Source organism: Leiobunum rupestre, chromosome 4 (genome assembly GCF_980474605.1).
Source record: "Leiobunum rupestre chromosome 4, qqLeiRupe1.1.hap1, whole genome shotgun sequence".
In the NCBI taxonomy this organism is placed as follows: Eukaryota; Metazoa; Arthropoda; class Arachnida; order Opiliones; family Sclerosomatidae; genus Leiobunum; species Leiobunum rupestre.
In genome coordinates this window covers 3,441,235-3,449,578 of record NC_143387.1, presented here as the reverse complement: position 1 = coordinate 3,449,578, position 8,344 = coordinate 3,441,235, and the positions used below count along the sequence as shown (strand labels likewise).

Sequence of the window (8,344 nt, the reverse complement as noted above, 5' to 3'; positions counted from 1 at the left end):
CAGTCTAATTTTACATTAGTCCGTAAACAGTTAACCATACACATCCGCAATTTGACCAAAAATTCGCGTTCAACGGAATCTGAACCTCGAAAGGTACATGTTTCATTTTAATGGCCTTAGTGGGTACTTCCCTCTTAAGATATCTTTGATAATCTTCTGATATTATTTACCTCTCCCCGTACTTTGTTTCTGCAGAAACGTATTTCGAAATATTAGCTTCAGCCTGACGATGTCTCCAGTGAATAACGTTAGTAGTATCATACACTTCTGTTTGTACTTGATGTAAATTTTTACTTAATGTTTTTGAAACCTCCAAACAGCGAACAGGATCTAATTAAAAGCGCGTATTTTTCAGAAAATTCCATATGCAAGAGGAAAAGTAGTTGGTGGGAGCAGTGAAGTAAACGCCATGATCTACGTAAGAGGCAATAAGGAGGATTACAATAAATGGTCTGATTTAGGAGCCAAAGGCTGGTCGTTTAACGAAGTACTACCTTATTTTATGAAACACGAAGCAAATAGGAGAGAGAGATATATAGACTAAGGTAAAAATTATATTCTAACTGTGCTCGGCCCTTAGCATTGCCCTCCAAGACCAGTTTTGAGCTAGCTACACACATTGTATTTTCATTCATATACACCCGTGAAATCATGAATTTAGATCGGGCATAGAATAAATAACTTTTATGACCCAACGTCATAGGGGTGCTATGACTATTGTGTTATCACTTTCGCCTCTTGGAACAACTCCTTCGTCATATAAAAGGTCTCTCCTCACTGGTTTAAGGGTTTCCCCGAGTTTTTTAGTTAACCCTTTCCGTAAAAGTAAACGATTGTGGTAATTGTAGGGAGCCACCACGCAATGAAATTCAGCCATCCGTATTAAAGGCAATAGCAAATGCTAGATGACGTGGACCTAGAGTGGTGCTTTGGGTAATTTTTTATTAGAATTACTATTGCACAGCGCAAATTAAGCATGCCCGTATTCGAGATGGCTTGCTCTCCAAATGGCCCTAGTGTCGCTGATGACATTTTGGTTTAACTGTGCCTTGAGAGCGCCATTGACGACGTAGCTAGACCGATTTTCCATGACCCATTAAAGAGCGATATTTAAAGCTTCATGAAAATCGATAAACTGAGTTATGCTTCTACGACTGTCACAACGTAGTTTAACGATTAATGTCCGCTCTAAATTCAAAGAAGTATATAAATGGTCCCACATACAAGGTTGCCACAGTACCTGGAATTTCTTAAAAAATCAGATAATTAAAATATGGTTCCAAATTTGAGGGAAATGTCAGAGAATTTTAAAATTTGGTCGAAAAATCAAGTAAATGTAACCAGAAAATGAGTGATTAAATTTGGGTCATAATCGGACATGTTAATTAGATAGTTGCAGAAAGCATATCGTCGTTCCATATCTCATTCGTGCAGAGCTTGGTGAAGGGTAGCCTAATACGTCTGAAAGTAGGTTTTTGTGAACAGTTCTCCAAACGTAGTTCCTTGATAACCTAAAATCATCGCTTGCACCTCTAATAGTTGCTCTAGGGTACGTAGCAAAATATGCTAGAATGATTTCTTCCATGTTGAGGCTTGGACGACCTAGTCCACGGGACCTGGGATTGACGTTTCCGTAGTTGTCGAAGTCTCGAACGGCTCCGAGAACGGTGTTGTGGCTTTGTCTTCTGCCAGGATAGCGAATACTAAATATTTGACTAACTCTATAAGCGTAACGATTGGCCTCTCGGTAAAATAACTCGACCATGAAGGCGCGCTGCTTACGAGTATAAAGTAAGCTCTGTAAGCGACTGTACACACAAAAGATAGGTCTTTAGTATATAAATTTGTTTGTTAATTAGTTCTTGCACGCATAAGAATTCCCAAAATAATTTTGGAAAGTAGCAATTTCAGTATCTTTGTCAGTAGACTATCTGAATAAAATGTTTAAAATACACTAAATGCTATTTTGAAATTGTGATTTTCTAGCAAATTCTTTTTGTTTACAGATTATCACGGATTTGATGGAGAGTTAACAGTAGAATTTGATAATTACCCAATAGAGCTTGACGAAGCTTCACTAGAAGCAGCGAAATTAAGAGGACTTCCAACTCGAGATTTCAATGGGGAAACCCAATACGGTATACTTATTATCTATTTATTTTTGCTCTGACATCGTATTTTTCTGAAAATCAAAAACGGTTGAGTGTTAAATTTCAGGGTATACATTCTTATACCAATTTTAAAAAAGATTTTAACGTTTTTCACAAATTGAATTTTTTGACCGGTAGGTAATAGACGAAAACTTTCTATGCGAAAATTGTTGATCATATCAAAAACGTACAAATGAAGTTGGTTTGGTCGAAAAGACCGTTTTTTCAGGAAAATATGAAAAATAACAAGTTGGACATAGGAGGCAATAGCACTGTTAGGAAACACATTTTAAGCATAACACAAATGTACCAAAGAATCAACTTTTTATTCAAGAAAAACCACAAATAACATATGGGGTTCAATTATTTTTCCGATTGCTGCAAAGCTTGTTTTGGCACGATGAATGAAATAAATGGTGTATCAAGTTGCAGGCCACCTTGTACATAAAATCTTCTACTTTTATCAACGTTGTATAATTTTAAAAATGCCCGCTTTCTTATGTTTTTCTTACCCTTCTTTAATAAACCAATATTTAATTATTGTAGAAAAGAAAAACTAAAACATCAAACGGTTTGTTAACAAGGAAACGATACGGGGTCAATAACAAAAAAATGTTTTTTAGCTTTGAATTTTTAATTTTCAAGACACATAGAATGTGCAAAGGGTCACTTGACAGTGAACATTTTCATGACCTTGAACCATGTCGTCAAAGTCATTCTAAATATATATCTAGAAGCATACGAGATAAAAAGTTGGTTTCAATTAGAAAAGTGTTCCCCGTCATATTCTGTGTCTAAATAGCTTTGACCAAAAAATAAGTCGTGGGAATTAAGACAAAAACAGGAAGGCTGTGATGAAAATAATGCACCGGAGGCCATTTACATGAAACATGTACCTTCGCACGCTCAATTCAGATTATGTTGGGCGCCCGCCAAATCGCAGATGTTTTTCATAAACCGCTCAAACTTTGGCCGAGTCTATTACATCGCTTAGAGTTGTAAAATTCAAAACATTTCCTGCGATATTAACCTATTAATAAACCGAATTTTATTACGAAATAGAACTTTAAAATCAATAAACGGCGTACTATTATTGAAAGATCTACAGGAAGCTGAGTAGGTTCTAGTTTCAAGCAAATATTAGCGAGAAAAGAACATTAATTCTTTTATCCTAAGATATATTTTATAAACTTCTGATATTAGGAATTAACTGAAAGTGCATGATGCTTCAGTCACTGATCTCTGAAGTGGTTCTGTTAATCCAAAACTTTCTTTTAACAAGTGTATAATACCTCAAAATGTTTTGAGAATATGAAATATTTTCTTTGATTATTAGCGACTTGGAAATTCGGCTTTGATATATAAAGTTTGCACCTTTCTTACTTTTAAAGGTATCAATATTGTTCCATACACACTTCGAGATGGTTATAGATGTGGAGCCGAAAAAGCTTTCTTAAAGCCGATATACCAACGACCCAATTTGAAGTTAATGGCCAACACATTAGTCACAAAGGTAACTGTCCGATCTGAAAGGCACAGCTTGAAAACGGAAGCGATTTATTAAAAATGTTCGACCGCTAGTATAAACTTTCATGGACAATTCGTAACGCATTAACAGAAGTTAATATTATAATACCATTCAATAATATATATATCTGTATGCGTTAAACCTGTACACTCTGTTAAATAAGTCTTCGGCCGTTGGGATTTGGGCACTTATTAGCGATTATCTCAAAAACTATGAATGATAGCAAGTTGAAACCAATTTTATTTTTAATATTTTACTAATATCTTTTATACCGATGTCTTGATTCATGTGTAGCATTTCCATATCCGCCGGAAACGCCAAATATCGTTTTTGACAACTTTTTTAATAATGATATTACGCCCCTGAAACCTGAATTTTTGGATTCAGAAGGGTCGATTCATATTTAGAAAGTGCCATTGTTATCCGGCGACGTCAAACGGCTGCTAATATATGGCCTATTGAAACTTCGGGTCTCATTCGAAAAATTCTAAAATGCATCATTAATCAATATTATTAATCCGGCATATAACCACAGCGTTCCAACAACCCGTTAAAAAAATATATATATGCTTATTGTGTTACCCGCAATGAAACGACGAAAGTGGTTTTTTCCTCACTAATAAGATATTATTTCTCGGTCGCCTCGAGCATTTTAGAATTTTTCGAATCAGACCCGAAGTTTCAATAGACCATATATTAGCAGCCGTTTGACGTCACCGGATAACAATGACACTTTCTAAATATGGATCGACCCTTCTGAATCGAAAAATGCAGGTTTCAGGGGCGTAATATCATTATTAAAAAAGTTGTCAAAAACGATATTTGGCGTTTCCGGCGGATATGGAAATGCTACACCTGAATCAAAACATAGGTATGAAAGATATTAGTCAAATATTAAAAATAAAATTGGTTTCAACTTGCTATCATTCATAGTTTTTGAGATAATCGCTAATAAGTGCCAAAATCCCAACGGCCAAAGATTTATTAAACAGAGTGTACATCAATCATCGACTTACTTAAACCATTAGTAACATAATTACAAGTAGTACAACATTTTAAATTGTTTTAATTCTTATTTCCTTACCAAACCTTTTTATCGACACTCTCAAAAACCTCTGACCGAGACTTTCCATCGAACTTAGTAGGATATTATTTTCCTTGGTAGTAGCACAATTCAACTATGTATTATTTAGACACTAGGGGGCTATGTGCTGAGCTTACCCTTGATTGTACAGCTACTCTGAACGTAGTAATTTTGACTAATTGGCATGCATATTGTTACTATACTAATTATAAGATAAATTTTTCACATAAAAGTAAATATTCATAATCCTAGTGCATTTCTACTAATAAAAATAATAATACTACCTATAATAATTATCATCATCTTCAGCTAGGGTAATACCCAAGGCGACCACCTTAGGCCTAAGTCATCAAGCGACTTTTAAAGCCTTTAATTCAGTTGGCCGGGTTACAATGCGTTGGAAGATGGTGGCAAGCACTTAATGCCACGAGAGTCAACAGCTCCCTACACTAACTATTACCGTTAACCTTAACAAGTTCGATGGATTATTTTAGCGTAATATATACTTATATTTATATTTATATCGCAATTGAGTCATGGGAAAAAGCATGTTAGTGAAAAGGGCGCTATGGTGCCTTCGGTATGCAACGTTTATTTCCATTTAGGTAGATATTGACGATGATAACGTTGCAAGAGGCGTCTACATTCTTGATGAATCTGGGCAAGAGTCTTTCATCGGAGCAAAGATTGAAGTGATTGTAGCCGGAGGAGCGATTAGCAGCCCGCAGATTCTTCAACTCTCTGGAGTTGGCCCAAAGAAACTACTCCAAAAGTATAAAGTAAGCAGCTATAATTTTCTTTTATTATATGTTGGGAGCATATTAAAAACAATTTGCAAGGAAGAATCATAAAATAAAATAATGTTGTGGATATTGCATCAAGGGAAGTGCGAAGTATATATTTTTTTCAGTTATGACTATGTTTGTTTTGTTGAATCTTGAAATTCCGGAAACCTTCGGCAGTTGAAGAGGAAATAATTCCTCCCCCCCCCCCCAATAATACATTGCACCCGACAACAAGAACCCCTTTGCAAGAGTTACTTTAGATTAACTTTCTTAAATTTCGTATTGGAAGTAGTTATTGTGAACTTCGTAACAATAACCTTAAAACTAATATTATTTAACTGAAGATACTGTAGACTTGCCTCTGCCAATTAACCTTTCTTTATACAAAAAAACTGGGTAATAGGGTCTGAGAAGACCATAAGCCCTGGCCAATTAACCTTTGCTGCAGATTGCGTTGATTAATCTTAGAAAACAAACCTATTCTCTGCGCTATTAATAAATAAACATAATAATAATCAGCTAGACTAATACCCAAGGCACCACGCGACTTTTTAAAGCCATCCACACACAATAGCTAAATAAGCAAATTGTTTCCCCCACCGACGAACTTGTTTTACTTTTGGGGTCGACGTCACAAAAACGTCACAGAAACGAGTTATGCGTTTTTTTGTTCGAATAGGCGTCTGCTTCAGGTACACTGGGTGATATTGAAACAGCAGCGGCTTTTGAGAAAATAACAATTTTGGTCCTATTTAGAATTTGAGTATTTATTCTACATGTTGGGAAAGTGTTGGGTGGGTTATGGACTCCATAAATGAAAATATTCCTAGGTAGGTTTTAATATATTTTATATTTTTTGTCGTGTAGTTTTAAGGTTTTCTTAACGTAGGGCAAGGCCTATCGGAAATAATGGCACTATCAAAAGTTTGCATATGGTACATACCTTTAGATATACAAGAAAAGTAATTTATCTTATCTTGAAACTTTCAAAATAAGTTTAAAATGTTTAACTAATAATTTTCTAGTTTATTAAATAACAATTTTACCTAAAAAGATGGTGAAACGATCGAAACATAAACTTTAGCAGGCGACACTTTAGACGAAACCGAAAGAAAACGGCTATTACGGCCAACTAAAAAATGCCTCGGTTGGCAGTACTCCCAACAGTTAAAAGTGAAGCGCCGGATTTACGAAAAAACCTATTCAACTATCCTGATTTAAATAAGCTTTTTTAGCTAAAGGTATTTTTAACCACCACGAACAAAATGCTCCGGACGTCAATGTTGTGTTTCGAAACGTAGTTAAAGGCCTAGTTTCACTTTGAATCTGGAAAAAAGGGTTCAGGCGGGTATGTGGCTACCCCTTCTGACCCCTGTATTCATCTCGGACGCACGGTGACCGTCCCGCTCTCGCCAATTATCGGCTTATCTCTCCCGCGCTCTTTTGCGTTAACTGCACTACCAAATTAACTTGTCGCAAAGGATATAGCAATACGTGTACAAATAACATAATAACTTCTTAACGCAGCCATATGCTGGGCAGGTTAAGATTTTCACCCCGTATTTCGCAAGGAGTGAAATCGGAAAAAGAAAGGGCGAGTCTAGAAACTATAGATTGTAATATTGTGCGATAATTTTATATTCTTAATTCTAAAATAAAACATGAAAATATATATATTTTATTATTGGAATTTTACTTTTTTTTATGTTATCCGTTTGATATTTCGACGTATATAAGGATCATTTCCTAAAAATTTTTAATTTTAAAAATATTTTAATGTAAATTTAAATCGTTTTGGACGTTTCACTATTAAATAAAATATCGTATTAAGATATTGAAAGGAACACAATTTGAATAGCAGCTAAATTTAGTTAATTAGTACAATGGGTTTACTACAATTATTCAATAAAACATATTAAAAATGACTGCCATTTGTGATCAATATAATCCACCCCGTCTTGATTAGGATACCTATTCCTTACACAATTTAAAACACATTTGGGCATAATTTGCCTCCGATGAAACACAGTGTTCAAATTGTTCCGGGTCAATTCTCTACTTTTCATAGCTAAGTATCTTGGATCCGTCCACGCATCGAGGTTGTACAACATTTTCCAAAAATGGCCGGCAAAACAGGAACTTACACGGAGGTGGTGATTGCCTGGCCGTCAACAAGGACCTCAAGTCCTACCCATTGGACCTGAAGACTGAAGTCGAAACGGTCGCCGCCCGGGTGACCATCGGCTACTCATGCATTTATCGGCCACCGTCAGCCACCCTCACGTACACCAAGAGACTTAATTCCCTCCTTGGATCTCTTGCCGGGGGGAAGTCCGATCTCATCATAACCTGCGACTTTAACAATCCCAATATTGACTGGGTTATGCACACAAGTTCCGCGTCAGTGGCAACGAGCTTCCTACATAATCTCCTGGCCTCTCACCTCAGTCAGCGTGTCACTGAGGCCATCAGGGTACGTGATTCTGCTGCCCACATCCTTCACCTCGTTCTGGTTTCCGTTGACAACATTCTTGAAACTCTCACCCATATTCCGCACATCAGTGACCATGAAAGAGGCGTATTTTCTGAGACGGTCGTTCACAGTGTTGGACTAGAACAACCACGTTGGGAAATTACGAAAACAGTTAGTCTGGGGCCAAAACTACTACTACGCAAATAAAACTTTCGAATTCATTCAAAGATTATTGGAAACCATTGTTTTTTGTAACAGCGTATCTTTTAAAATACAATTAAAATTTAATTTTTCGAATAATATATAAAATGTAGGCACATTTCT

General features: G+C 36.0%; 1 long non-coding RNA gene across 1 annotated transcript; it reads left to right on the top strand.

The window, feature by feature from the left end:
* The first annotated feature begins 483 nt into the window (after positions 1-483).
* Positions 484-3,642, top strand: LOC149945893 (uncharacterized). Its single transcript, XR_016480439.1, has 3 exons — positions 484-545; positions 2,007-2,138; positions 3,542-3,642. It is a non-coding gene; the product is annotated as an uncharacterized LOC149945893 (long non-coding RNA).
* The last annotated feature ends 4,702 nt before the right edge of the window (positions 3,643-8,344 follow it).